The sequence below is a fragment of the Triticum urartu genome, chromosome 4 (genome assembly GCF_003073215.2).
Source record: "Triticum urartu cultivar G1812 chromosome 4, Tu2.1, whole genome shotgun sequence".
NCBI lineage: Eukaryota > Viridiplantae > Streptophyta > Magnoliopsida > Poales > Poaceae > Triticum > Triticum urartu.
In genome coordinates this window covers 207,794,973-207,809,552 of record NC_053025.1, presented here as the reverse complement: position 1 = coordinate 207,809,552, position 14,580 = coordinate 207,794,973, and positions in this window count along the sequence as shown.

Here is a 14,580-nt window from a genome sequence, read left to right as displayed (position 1 = left end):
GATGTGATATGGTCAAGACGTGATTATATAAATTGTTGTATGAGATGATCATGTTTTGTAACATAGTTATTGGCAACTGGAAGGAGCCATATGGTTGTCGCTTTATTGTATGAAATGCAATCGCCATGTAATTGCTTTACTTTATCACTAAGCGGTAGCGATAGTCGTGGAAGCAATAGTTGCCGAGACGACAACGATGCTTCGATGAAGATCAAGGTGTCAAGCCGGTGATGATGGTGATCATGACGATGCTTTGGAGATGGATATCAAAAGGCACAAGATGATGATGGCCATATCATATCACTTATTTGATTGCATGTGATGTTTATCCTTTATGCATCTTATTTTGCTTAGTACGGCGGTAGCATTATAAGATGATCTCTCACTAAATTTCAAGGTATAAGTGTTCTCCCTAAGTATGCGTTGTTGCTACGGTTCATCGTGTCGAGACACCACGTGATGATCGGGTGTGATAAGCTCTACGTTCACATACAATGGGTGCAAGCCAGTTTTGCACATGCAGAATACTCGGCTTAAACTTGACGAGCCTAGCATATGCAGATATGGCCTCGGAACACTGAGACCGAAAGGTCGAGCATGAATCATATAGTAGATATGATCAACATAGTGATGTTCACCATTGAAAACTACTCCATCTCACGTGATGATCGGACATGGTTTAGTTGATATGGATCACGTGATCACTTAGATGATTAGAGGGATGTCTATCTAAGTGGGAGTTCTTAAGTAATATGATTAATTGAACTTCAATTTATCATGAACTTAGTACCTGATAGTATTTTGCATATCTGTGTTGTTGTAGATAAAAGGCCCGTGCTGTTGTTCTGTTGAATTTTAATGCATTCCTAGAGAAAGCTAAGTTGAAAGATAATGGTAGCAATTACACGGACTAGGTATGTAACTTGAGGATTATCCTCATTGCTGCACAGAAGAATTACGTCCTGGAAGCACCGCTGGGTGATAAGCCTGCTGCAGATGCTGCTGGCCACGTTAAGAACGTCTAGCAAAGCAAAGCTGATGACTACTCGATACTTCAGTGTGCCATGCTTTACGGCTTAGAACCGGGACTTCAACGATGTTTTGAACATCATGGATCATATGAGATGTTCCAGGAGTTGATTTTAATATTTCAATCAAATACCCGGATTGAGAGATATGAAGTCTCCAATAAGTTCTACAGCTGCAAAATGGAGGAGAATAGTTCTGCCAGTGAACATATACTCAGAATGTCTGGGTACCACAACCACTTGACTCAGCCGGGAGTTAATCTTCCTGATGATAGTGTCACTGACAGAGTTCTTAAATCACTACCACCAAGCTACAAGAGCTTCGTGATGAACTATAATATGCAAGGGATGGATAAGAAAATTCCCGAGTTCTTCGCAATGCTAAAGGCTACGGAGGTAGAAATCAAGAAGGAGCATCAAGTGTTGATGGTCAACAAGACCACCAGTTTCAAGAAGATGGGCAAAGGGGAGAAGGGGAATTTCAAGAAGAACTGCAAGCAAGTTGCTGCTCAAGTGAAGAAGCCCAAGTCCGGACCTAAGCCTAAGACTGAGTGCTTCAACTGCAAAGGGACTGGTCACTGGAAGCAGAACTGCCCAAGTATTTGGCGGATAAGAAGGATGGCAAAGTGAAAGGTATATTTGATATATATGTTATTGATGTGTACCTTACTAATGCTCGAAGTATTAACTAGGTATTTGAAACTATTTCTATTGCTAATATTTGCAACTCGAAACAGGGGCTATGGATTAAGCGAAGATTGGATAAGGACGAGGTGACGATGCGCGTGGGAAATGGTTCCAAAGTCGATGTGATCGGCGTCGGCACGCTACCTCTACATCTACCTTCGGGGTTAGTTTTAGACCTGAATAATTGTTATTTGGTGCCAGCGTTAAGCATGAATATTATATCTGGATCTTGTTTGATGTGAGGCGGTTATTCATTTAAATCAGAGAATAATGGTTGTTCTATTTATATGAGTAATATCTTTTATGGTCATGCACCCTTGATGAGTGGTCTATTTTTACTAAATCTTGATAGTAGTGATACACATATTCATAGTATTGAAGCCAAAAGATATAAGTTTAATAATGATAGTGTAACTTATTTGTGGCACTGCCATTTAGGTCATATTGATATAAAGCGCATGAAGAAACTCCATGCTGATGGGCTTTTGGAATCACTTGAATATGAATCACTTGATGCTTGCGAACTATGCCTCATGGGCAAGATGACTAAGACTCCGTTCTCTGAAACAATGGAACGAGCAACAGACTTATTGGAAATAACACATACTAATGTATGCGGTCCGATGAGTGTTGATGCTTGTGGCGGGTATCATTATTTTCTGACCTTCGTAGATGATTTGAGCAGATATGGGTATATCTACTTGATGAAACATAAGTACGAAACATTTGAAAAGTTCAAAGAATTTCAGAGTGAAGTGGAAAATCATCGTAACAAGAAAATAAAGTTTCTACGATCTGATCGTGGAGGAGAATATTTGAGTTACGAGTTTGGTCTTCATTTGAAACAATGCGGAATAGTTTCGCAACTCACGCCACCTGGAACACCACAGCGTAATGGTGTGTCCTAACATCGTAACCGCACTTTATGAGATATGGTGTGATCTATGATGTCTCTTACTGATTTACCGCTATCATTTTGGGGTTATGCTTTAGAGACAGCTGCATTCATGTTAAATAGGGCACCATCGAAATATGTTGAGACGACACCTTATGAATTGTTGTTTGGCAAGAAACCCAAGTTGTTGTTTCTTAAAGTTTGGGTCTGCTATGCTTATGTGAAAAAGCTTCAACCTGATAAGCTCAAACCCAAATCGGAGAAATGTGTCTTCATAGGATACCCAAAAGAGACTGTTGGGTACACCTTCTATCACAGATCCAAAGGCAAGATATTCGTTGCTAAGAATGGATCATTTCTAGAGAAGGAGTTTCTATCGAAAGGAGTGAGTGGGAGGAAAGTAGAACTTGATGAGGTAATTGTCCCTACTCCCTTATTGGAAAGTAAATCGTCACAGCAATCAGTTCATGTGATTCCTACACCAATTAGTGAGGAAGCTAATGATGATGATCATGAAACTTCTAATCAAGTTACAACCGAACCTCGTAGGTCAACCAGAGTAAGATCCACACCAGAGTGGTACGGTAATCCTATTCTGGAAGTCATGTTACTTGACCATGCCGAACCTACGAACTATGAGGAAGCCATGATGAGCCCAGATGCTGAAAAATGGCTTGAGGCCATGAAATCTGAGATGGGATCCATGTATGAGAACAAATTATGGAATTTGGTTGACTTGCTCGATGATCGGCAAGCCATAGAGAATAAATGGATCTTCAATAAGAAGACTGATGCTTACGGTAATGTTACTGTCTACAAATCTCAACTTGTTGTGAAAGGTTTTCGACAAGTTCAAGGAGTTGACTACGATGAGACCTTCTCACCTGTAGCGATGCTTAAGTCCGTCCGAATCATGTTAGCAATTGCCGCATTTTATGATTATGAAATTTGGCAAATGGATGTCAAAACTGCATTCCTTAATGGATATCTTAAAGAAGAGTTGTATATGATGCAACCAGAAGGTTTTGTCGATCCAAAAGGTGCTAACAAAGTGTGTAAGCTCTAGCGATCCATTTATGGACTGGTGCAAGCATCTCGGAGTTGGAATATACGCTTTGATAGTGTGATCAAAGCATATGGTTTTATACAGACTTTTGGAGAATACTGTTTTTACAAGAAAGTGAGTGGGAGCTCTGTAGCATTTCCGATATTATATGTGGATGACATATTGTTAATCAGAGATGATACTGAATTTCTAAATAGCATAAAAGGATACTTGAATAAGAATTTTTCAATGAAAGACCTCGGTGAAGCTGCTTATATATTGGGCATCAAGATCTATTGAGCTAGATCAAGACGCTTAATTGACTTTCATAAAGCACATACCTTGATAAATTTTTGAAGAAGTTCAAAATGGATCAAGCAAATAAAGAGTTCTTGCTTGTGTTACAAGGTGTGAAGTTGAGTCAGAATCAATGTCCAACCACTACAGAAGATAGAGAGAAAACGAAAGTCATTCCCTATGCTTCAGCCATAGGTTCTATCATGTATGCAATGTTGTGTACCAGACCTGATGTGTGCCTTGCTATTAGTTTAGCAGGGAGGTACCAAAGTAATCTAGGAGTGGATCACTGGACAGCGGTCAAGAACATCCTGAAATACCTTAAAAGGACTAAGGATATGTTTCTCGTTTTATGGAGGTGACAAAGAGCTCGTCGTAAACTGTTACATCGATGCAAGCTTTGACACTGATCCTTATGACTCTAAGTCACAAACCGGATACGTATTTTTATTGAATGGTGGAGCTGTCAGTTGGTGCAATTCCAAACAGGGCGTCGTGGCGGGATGTACGTGTGAAGCGGAGTGCATAGCTGCTTCGGAAGCAGCAAATGAAGGAGTCTGGATGAAGGAGTTCATATCTGATCTAGGTGTCATACCTAGTGCATCGGGTCCAATGAAAATCTTTTGTGACAATACTGGTGCAATTGCCTTGGCAAAGGAATCCAGACTTCACAAGAGAACCAAACACATCAAGAGACGCTTCAATTCCATCTGCGATCCAGTCAAGGAGGGAGACATAGATATTTGCAAGATACATACGGATCTGAATGTTGCAGACCCGTTGACTAAGCCTCTCTCACGAGCAAAACATGATCAGCACCGAGACTCCATGGGTGTTAGAATCATTACTGTGTAATCTAGATTATTGACTCTAGTGCAAGTGGGAGACTGAAGGAAATATGCCCTGGAGGCAATAATAAAATTGTTATTTATATTTCCTTATATCATATAAATTTTTATTATTCATGCTAGAATAGTATTAACCACAAACTTAATACATGTGTGAATACATAGACAAACAGAGTGTCACCGGTATGCATCTACTAGACTAGCTCATTAATCAAAGATGGTTAAGTTTCCTAGCCATGGACAAGAGTTGTCATTTGATGAACTGGATCACATCATTAGAGAATGATGTGATTGACTTGACCCATCCGTTAACTTAGCACTATGGTCGTTTAGTTTATTGCTATTGCTTTCTCAATAACTTATACATGTTCCTATGACTATGAGATTATGCAACTCCTGAATACCGGAGGAACACCTTGTGTGCTATCAAATGGCACAACGTAATTGGGTGATTATAAGGATGCTCTACAGGTGTCTCCGATGGTGTTTGTTGAGTTTGCATAGATTGAGATTAGGATTTGTCACTCCGTGTATCGGAGAGGTATCTTTGGGCCATCTCGGTAATGCACATCACTATAAGCCTTGCCAGAAATGTGACTAATGAGTTAGTTGCGAGATGATGCATTACAGAATGAGTAAAGAGACTTGCAGGTAATGAGATTGAACTAGGTATTGAGATACCAACGATCGAATCTCGGGCAACTAACATACAAATGACAAAGGGAACAACATATGGTGTTATGCGGTTTGACCGATAAAGATCTTCATAGAATATGTAGGAACCAATATGAGCATCTAGGTTCCGCTATTCGTTATTGACCGAAAGTGAGTCTCGATCATGTCTACATAGTTCTCGAACCCGTAGGGTCCGCACGCTTAACGTTCGATGACGATTGGTATTATTAGTTTATGTGTTTTGATGTACCGAATGTAGTTCGGAGTCCCGGATATGATCACAGACATGACGAGAAGTATGGAAATGGTTGAGACATAAAGATCAATATATTGGAAGGCTATGTTTAGACACCGGAATGGTTCCGGATGAGTTCAGGCATTTTCCGGAGTACCGGGAGATTACTGGAACCCCCCGGGGAGTCAATTTGGCCTTAATGGGTCCTAGTGGAGAAAGAGGGCAGCAGGCAAGTGGTGGGGCACACCCCCCTAGGCCCAAACCGAATTGTTTTAGGGTTTGGGGGCCGGGCCCCCTTTCCTTCTCCTCTCCTCCTCCTTCCTCCTTCTCCTAGTAGGAATAGGAAAGGGGGGCCAAACCTAATTGGAGTAGCGCTACTAGGAAAACGCTTATACATAGTAGCATAGTAGTAGCGCTGGAAGGAAGTAAACACTGCTGCTATTTAGCAGTAGCACTTTTCCCGGAAAGCGCTACTAGTAACTCCATAGTAGTAGCATTGTGAAGCAGAAACGCGCTACTACTATGTGGGACCAGACGAGGCCACGACTGTTTTCGTAGTTGTAGCAGTGTACAGAAAAAAGTGCTACTACTAATAGTTTAGTAGCAGCGCTCTATTTTTATGCGCCTCTACTACTAGTGGGCCCCACTTAGTAGTAGCGCTTTTCCTGGAAAGCGCTACTACTAAGTCCAATAGCAGTAGCGCTTTTTGCAAAGCAGCGCTACTGCTAGTTGCGGCTGGCGCCACCTTTTCCACCCCCCTCCCCCCCTCCCCCCCCCCTTTCCCCCCTCTCCCCCCCCCTTCCCCTCTCCCCTCTCCACTCTAGCTCCACCATTGTTTCTCTTCTTCTCTCTTCCTCCTACCTCTCTTCTCTCCTCATTAATGGCACCCTCCTCCATAAATGGCCTCTCTCCTTCTCCTACAGCTCTCTTCTCTCCCCCATTAATGCCCCAATCCACCATAACCCCTCTCCATTAGTTAGGTAGCTAGATTCACCTCTCCTCCCCAACAACTAGATCTAGCTAGCTATTTAGCCAACCACACATGCTTTGTCGATCGTTCTCTCTCATCATCTAATTAACCGCGTGCTCTCGATCTCTCTCGGGAGAGAGATATATATATAGGTGAGTAAAAAGTTATTCATTTCAAGAATGGGAATATGTGTGTGAATGAGAATATGTGTGTTTGGTATATATATGGAGAGATTTGCGCTGGTGACATGCCCTCGAGTTGCTTATGTTTTGCCGAAATGTTGATTTATTTCCGTTTCGGTGAATTTCGAGCAAACTCATATGTCCTATTTTTAGGCAAGGTCATGCCAGAATTTTATATATATGACTTTGAAGCATGCATTATTTATTTCATAACCCTTTTGCTTGTTATACCGTGCAGTCAGCCATGAAGGTGAGTGGATGGAAGGTGGAGCGGTACATGCAATCTGCGGTGATGGACATGTATGCAAATAATCGGACTAGGATTAGATGTCCGTGTGCAAGATGCAAGGAAGGAGTCCTTTTGGACCCTTTTGATCATGGCACTCTGAAGGCGCACCTGCTGATGAATGGTTTCATGGATGGCTATACTCAATGGATAAGTGAAGCGGATGATGATGATGAGGACGTCCACATGGCAGGGAATAACGACATGGGGCTAGACGAAGAGATGACCGATCGACAAGAAGACGATGGCGCCGTACATGTCGGTGGGGAAGAGTCCGGAAATGACGACGGTGGCGGAGAAGATTCCGTACACGACGAAGAAGAGTATGGACATGGCGGAGAAGAGGTGGCGGTACTAAGTGCAGTCGTCCAGGACCCACAAGTTCGATACCTCCTTCACAAGAGTACGACTAGCGAGAGAGCTGCTTCTAAAGAGGAGGCCAAGATGACGCAACTTGAAGTAGACTCGAGGACTCTATTGTATGACAGTTGCGATCCCGAGGTGACCCTCTTGAGTTTCACGCTCGAACTTCTAAAGACGAAGGATAAAAACAAATGGACAGGTAAAAGCCTCGATGAGCATTTGAAGTTTCTACATAATAAAGTTCTTCCCGCGGGGAATCTATGTCCTACTAGTGTCGAGGAGGCCAAGAAAATCGTTTGCCCTTTTGATTTGCTGCACATTAGGTACCGCGCATGCATCAACAATTGCATCATTTATCGGGGGGAGCATGCGGGAAAAACCAGTTGTCCAGTGTGCAATGCTTCTCGATACAAGAAGGCGGGAAAGAAAGCTCCTTAGAAAGTTGTATGGTACTTTCCGATCACTCCTCGTCTGCAGCTGTATTTCATAGATCCTAAGGAAGCAAAGCTCATGCGCTGGCACACGGAGAGGAAGAAGCCCGACGATGGAGATGATCCGAGGCTGAGACACCTCGTAGATGGTATCCAGTGGAGAGAATTCAATGCAATATATGGATTTGCTGCAGAAGATCCAAGGAACATCGTGCTTGGTGCGAGTACTGATGGCATGAATCCGTTTGGAAACCAGAACACCAACCACAGCACATGTCCCGTGTTTGTATGGATGTAGAACCTCCCCCCATGGAAGTGAATGAAGACAAAGTACATACACATGAGCATGCTGATTCAAGGGTCGAAACAACCGGGAAATAGTATTAACCTGTATATGGTGCTTCTGCAAGAGGAGCTAGACACGTTATGGAAAACACCGGCATGGACATGGGACGCCAGCAAAGGAGAATATTTCCATATGAGAGCCGTGCAGATGACGATGGTGCACGACTATCTCGGTTACGGGTACACGTCAGGCCAGGTGTGCCACGGATACTACGGATGCACGAGGTGCATGGATGATACAACATCTCAGCAGCTTACATCAACGAAAGATGGCGGGTCCGGGAAAATCGTGTACATGGGGCATCGTAGATGGCTCGAGAAGGATGACCCGTGGACAAAGCATGGAGATCTATTCAATGGGTTGGTTGAGCTTCGAGGACCTCCACGTAAGAGGAGTGGCGCCGAAATCGATGAGTTGTTGAGAAACTGGGAACAATGCCCTGCACCGGGAAAGATTAAAAAGGCACCGAAGCCGCTGCTGAAGGTATGGAAAACGAGGTCTGCTTTCTGGGACTTGGAGTACTGGTCCAATCATGACACACCTCATTGCCTTGATCCAATGAATATCACGAAGAATGTCCTCGAGAGCTTGCTTGGCACACTGATGAACATGCCGGAGAAGACATGTTCCATATGACTTAGCTGGATTTCCAGTTCATCCGCATGTATGCGCTGTATCTGAACTACTTCATCAGGGTCGAGAAAATCAAATATATCTGTGTCGCGGACCCGTTCTATATGCACGAGAGCTTCTTGGAAGTTTGAAAAGAGCATCGTGACTATGCGAGCAAGTACCTCGGCGAATTCATGATCGCTAATAAGGACAAGGAAGTGATTCTCTTGCCTTATCATACCATGTAAGTCATCCGCACATATCCTTCCGTAAGTGTTAATCATTCCTTTGCAAGCATGGAGGCTAATTTGAGGTGTACTTAATTTGCGCAGCGGGGGGGGGGGGCACCGTCCTCATCGTTCTGTCCCCGGAATAGTCCCATGCGATGTACTTAGACTCATCGAAGAACCTCGGGAAAAAGGATTACAAGCACATAAAGAGTGTTCTCGATAGTGCCATGTTAACCTTCAGCCTGTCTGGTGGATATATCAAGGTGAAAAAGTACAGGAATCACGGGCTGGCTTTCGGTCATAAGACCGACTTCTGCTGCATCCAACAACCGCACACCAGTATGGCTGATGGATTCTACCTCATGCATCACCTTCTTGAGTACAGAAGGGATAATCAACACCTTCGCATGTCACCTAATACCAATGATGCCGAGATTGTAAGCTGGGCCACAAGCATAGGAAGGACACCGGATCATCGAATCAAAGCTGAGTTTTATCACATACAGTGTGAACTTGCCCAAGTGATCATGAAGGAGGTCCTCGAACAACAGGGATGTTCTACCATGGGCCAATCACGCGGGAAGATGTCCGAGCACTGCTACTCGCTCAACGTCTGGACCTGAAGCCTTTCAAGAAGCTCGAGTGCTTCCTCCCTGACTATGAAGATTAGACCGCCGACATGGAGTACTGATTGTTGATGACAATGTGTCACTACTATCTTTCTATGGCAAAACTTTGAATTATGATGATGGTATGATGAGACTAATGTATGTCTATGATATGATGAGAATAGTGTATGTTTTGTATGATGTGATGGAACTATTGTATAGTCTGTATAAATACAACACAAATACATAGAGGGGTGCGAATTGCTAAAAGCAGGAACATTAGCAGTAGCGCTGGAAAGCACCTAGCAGTAGCACCAGATTAGCAGCAGCGCTTCCTATGAACAAGCGCTACAGCTAACAATACTTATCGGTAGCACTGCCCATACCAGCGCTACTGCTACAACTTAGCTGTAGCGCGCTAGCAGTAGCGCTGGACCCAGTGCTACTGTTATGCATATTTCAAGCACGGCTACTTGGGTTTTCCTAGTAGTGTAGGATTCCCCCCCCCCTTGGGCGCGCCTCCTCCTAGGCCGGCCCTCTCCTCCTCCCCCCTTTATATACGGGGGAGGGGCACCCCATAGACACACAAGTTGATTGTTTAGCCGTGTGCGGTGCCCCCCTCCACAGATTTCCACCTCGGTCATATCGTTGTAGTGCTTAGGCGAAGCCCTGCGTCGGTAACTTCATCATCACCGTCAACACGCCATCGTGCTAACGAAACTCTCCCTCGGACTCAACTAGATCAAGAGTATGAGGGACGTCACCGAGCTGAACATGTGCAGATCGCGGAGGTGCCATATGTTCGATACTTGATCGGTTGGATCGCGAAGACGTTCGACTACATCAACCGCGTTTCATAACGCTTACGCTTTCGGTCTACGAGGGTTCGTAGTCATACTCTCCCCCTCTCGTTGCTATGCATCACCTAGATGGATCTTGTGTTTGCGTAGGAAATTTTTTCAAATTACTGCGTTCCCCAACATTTTCTTCCCGGAGTCTGAGCCTCTATTCGAGCATCAATTTCATTCGTGCGGAGCCTCTTCAGTCTTACCTCTATTGTCTCAACTGGTGAATTCTCGTCTAGTTCATCATTGTTCGTCTCGTTTTCCTTTTCGGTGGATCCAATTCATGTTTTTTGTTGTTGATCATATTCCTTTCCTTGACTCAAGTGTGTTCGCCTCTCGCCAGTTTATCCTTCTGGAGTGCTCTAGACATCTCAGAGGATTCGTGTTTGTGTTCAAATTAATTCGAGGTTGTCACCTCATTCGAGTCTTTCAATCATTCTGGTGCATCATTTCTCATTCAAACAATCCTTTACAATGGCGTTTCTTTTTAGTGGGCCCTAACCCATAGGTCTTTTCTCAGGATCTTACCTGACTCTTCTAATTTTCCTGGTGTATTCTCAAATTCTTTTCGAAGTTTGAGGTAAGAATGAATTTCATTAGTCAGATGCTTTTCCAAGATCGATTACAAATTATTTTTCATTGTTTGCTCAACCTCTTCGCTTTTCATTCTCCCGGAGTGTCTCAACAATTTTTGTGGTGTTTCTCGTCGTCATTCTATGCTTTGAAGACCGAAGAACAGTTTTCCTCTAAATCTTGTCCGTTCTCTCGGGGATTCGTGGTTCTAGCTTCATGTTATCCTCTCGAATTATTTCGTTTGTCAGAATTCTTTCCGTACCCATCCGGAGTATATCAAGAGTTGTTTTTTGTTTCGTTTCACCAAAGGCCATCATTCCTGAACAATTCCTCGTCCTCATATTCCAGCTATCATTCGTGCTTTCCTAATTCTTCCCGGTGAGGAATTATCTTTCTTCTTTTATTTTCAAATTCTTATGGTGGTTCGTTCAAGATTTCCTTTTCTATAGTTATCATATCAATTCGTTCGTTCTTCCCAGTCCTACCGGTGGTTCAGGAAGACCTTCTCAAATTTGCGGTATATCTCACTACAATCCTTTTCAAGAAGAATATGTGCATGCCAAATCCGTTTGTCATCAATTAAATTTGTTGAGGATAAGCACAACGTAATTCTTATTCTCATTTCCTCATGGTCATGTAATTCCTTCCTTTGAAGATTGTTCATGGTGAATAATCTCTTGGTTCTAAGTTGTTCATTTTTTGTTTTCCGGAGTTCCAAGTTTTTCTCGCTTGTCTCATTGTGAAGCTCCATCTAAATCATCGCAAGACTTTAATCTTATTCTTTCATCCTTCAATTATATCTCATCATCCTTTTGTTACCAAAGTTCTTCATGGTGGTTCGTTAAGGATTTAATTCTCAAGTATCTTTTCTTCTTGCGTCTCAACGTGCAATTAATTCTCCGCATTCTTTTGAAGTGGAGTTTTGCATTTCTTCATTCTTCTCAGCTATTCTATCATTTCCATTTGTGGCCGGTTATCACCTCATAATTTTGAGATGTTTTCCATAAGCCCACAACAAGCTTATACTTTTCGTTGTTGACAACTCTGTTCAATCCTTCCTTGCAAGGATGCTTCTTAATTCAATTATGGAAAAAATTGTCTTTTGTTTTCCCATTTCTTTTCATTCCAATGATTCCCTTATATTCTTCCATTCCGGAGGCAGTGTGATGTTGCTCTTTTCACCCATCATCTAGTTTACTCCTTGCTTATACATTTTATCGGAGTGTCAAGACCTCTTTTGAAGACCTTCTCGCCAATCTTTGCTTTCCTTTTCTACTCGGACACTATCGGAATTCTGTCATTCTTATTCCTTTTCTATCTTGTTCTAACCAAAGTGCTTTCTAAGTCTATCTTACTCATTAAGCCTTCGATTTTTCGTTATAATCACCATTCCTATTTTCTACCTGAGTGCTCTCAACTTTGTTAACATTCCCTCTTGCGCTCTTGTTTTACCTCATCCTCTTTCTCTTCCGTCTCATTCTTAAGATCTCAGGACGAGATCTTCTGTTAGTGGAGGAGAGTTGTAACGCCCCGAGACCGATGCGCCAGGTGTATTCCAGTTATTCGCCATCATTGCCATGTCATTTGCTTGCATGTTGCATTTTGCCATGTCATCATGTGCATTTCATCTGCATGTTTTACAAAACATGCATCCGTTCATGTTCTCCGTTGTCCGTTTTGGATTCTGACACTCTCATATGCCCCCGCCGCACCTTCCAGATCTCGTTTCCTGAGCGGGAGAAAAACATTCTCGGAATGGGCCGAGAGTTGACGAGCGGTCTTGGAATATCACTGGAAGACCGCTTGTCAAATTTCATTCCAGTTGGAGGTCGTTTGATGCCCCAACGGTTAGCCATCGGACCTCTTTCTTTTTGCAGCCCAGCAGCCATTCACATTAGCTCGCTAGCCCATCTAAACCCCATCCATGCTCATCGTTGTCGGATCACGATCGCGTCGGAGAAAACTGCTCCGAAAAATACCACTCCTAGCTCCTTCTGCCTATAAAAACACCTTCCCCGTCCAAATTTAAGAGAGCGAGCACCTTAACCCTAATCCGCCTCGTTTCCCACGCCCAAACAATGCCAACCGTCGCCTCCCACCGCGCGGGCCCGCGGAGCCCGGAGCAGGCCCGTGAAGCCCGGAGCAGGCCCGAGCGCGTCGCCGCTTCGCCGGAGCTCCCCGCCGCCGCCTCCACACCGCGCCACCACCTCCACGCTGCGTCTCGTGCTGCTTCTCGCCGCCCGTCGCAAGCCACCGCTGCCTCGCGCTCCACCGCCGTCTGGCCGAGCCGCGACCGAGCCGGCTGCCCTGACCCGCACCTCACACGGCCACCTGCCTGCGCCGGCGCACTGCTCCACCACCGGATCTCTGCTGGGCTCCTTCGCCAGATCCGTAGGCCAGGTGTGCCACGGGTACTACAGATGCACAAGGTGGATGGATGATACAACCTCTCAGCAGCTTACGTCAACGAAAGATGGCGGGTCCGGGAAAATCATGTACATGGGGCATCGTAGATGGCTCGAGAAGGATGACCTGTGGAGAAAGCATGGAGATCTATTCAATGGGTTGGCTGAGCTTCGAGGACCTCCACGTAAGAGGAGTGGCGCCAAAATCAATGAGCTGTTGAGAAATTGGGAACAATGACCAACACCGAGAATGATCAAAAAGCCGCCGGAGCCGCTGCTTAAGGTATGGAAACAAGGTCTACTTTCTGGGACTTGGAGTACTGGCCCAATGATGACACACCTCATTGCCTTGATCCAATGCATATCACGAAGAATGTCCTCGAGAGCTTGCTTGGCATGCTGATGAACAAGCCGGAGAAGACATGTTCCACATGACCAAGCTGGATTTCCAGTTCATCCGCATGTATGCGATGTATCTAAACTACTTCATCAGGGTCGAGAACATCAAATATATCTGCGTCGCGGACCCGTTCTATATGCACGAGAGCTTCTTGGCAGTTTGCAAAGAGCATCGTGACTATGCGAGCAAGTACCTCGGCGAATTCATGATTGTTAATAAGGACAAGGAAGTGATTCTCTTGCCTTATCATCCCATGTAAGTCATCCGCACATATCCTTTCGTAAGTGTTAATCAATCCTTTGCAAGCATGGAGGCTAATTTGAGGCGACCTTAATTTGCGCAGCGGGGGGCGTTCTCATCGTTCTGTCCCCGGAATACTCCCATGCGATGTACTTGGACTCATCGAAGAACCTCAGGAAAAAGGATTACAAGCACATAAAGAGTGTTCTCGATAGTGCCCTGTTATCCTTCAGCCAGTCTGGTGGATATATCAAGGTGAAAAGGTACAGGAATCATGGGCTAGCTTTCGGTCATAAGACCGACTTCTGCTGCATCCAGCAACCATGCACCAGTATGGCTGATGGATTCTACCTCATGCATCACCTTCTCGAGTACAGAA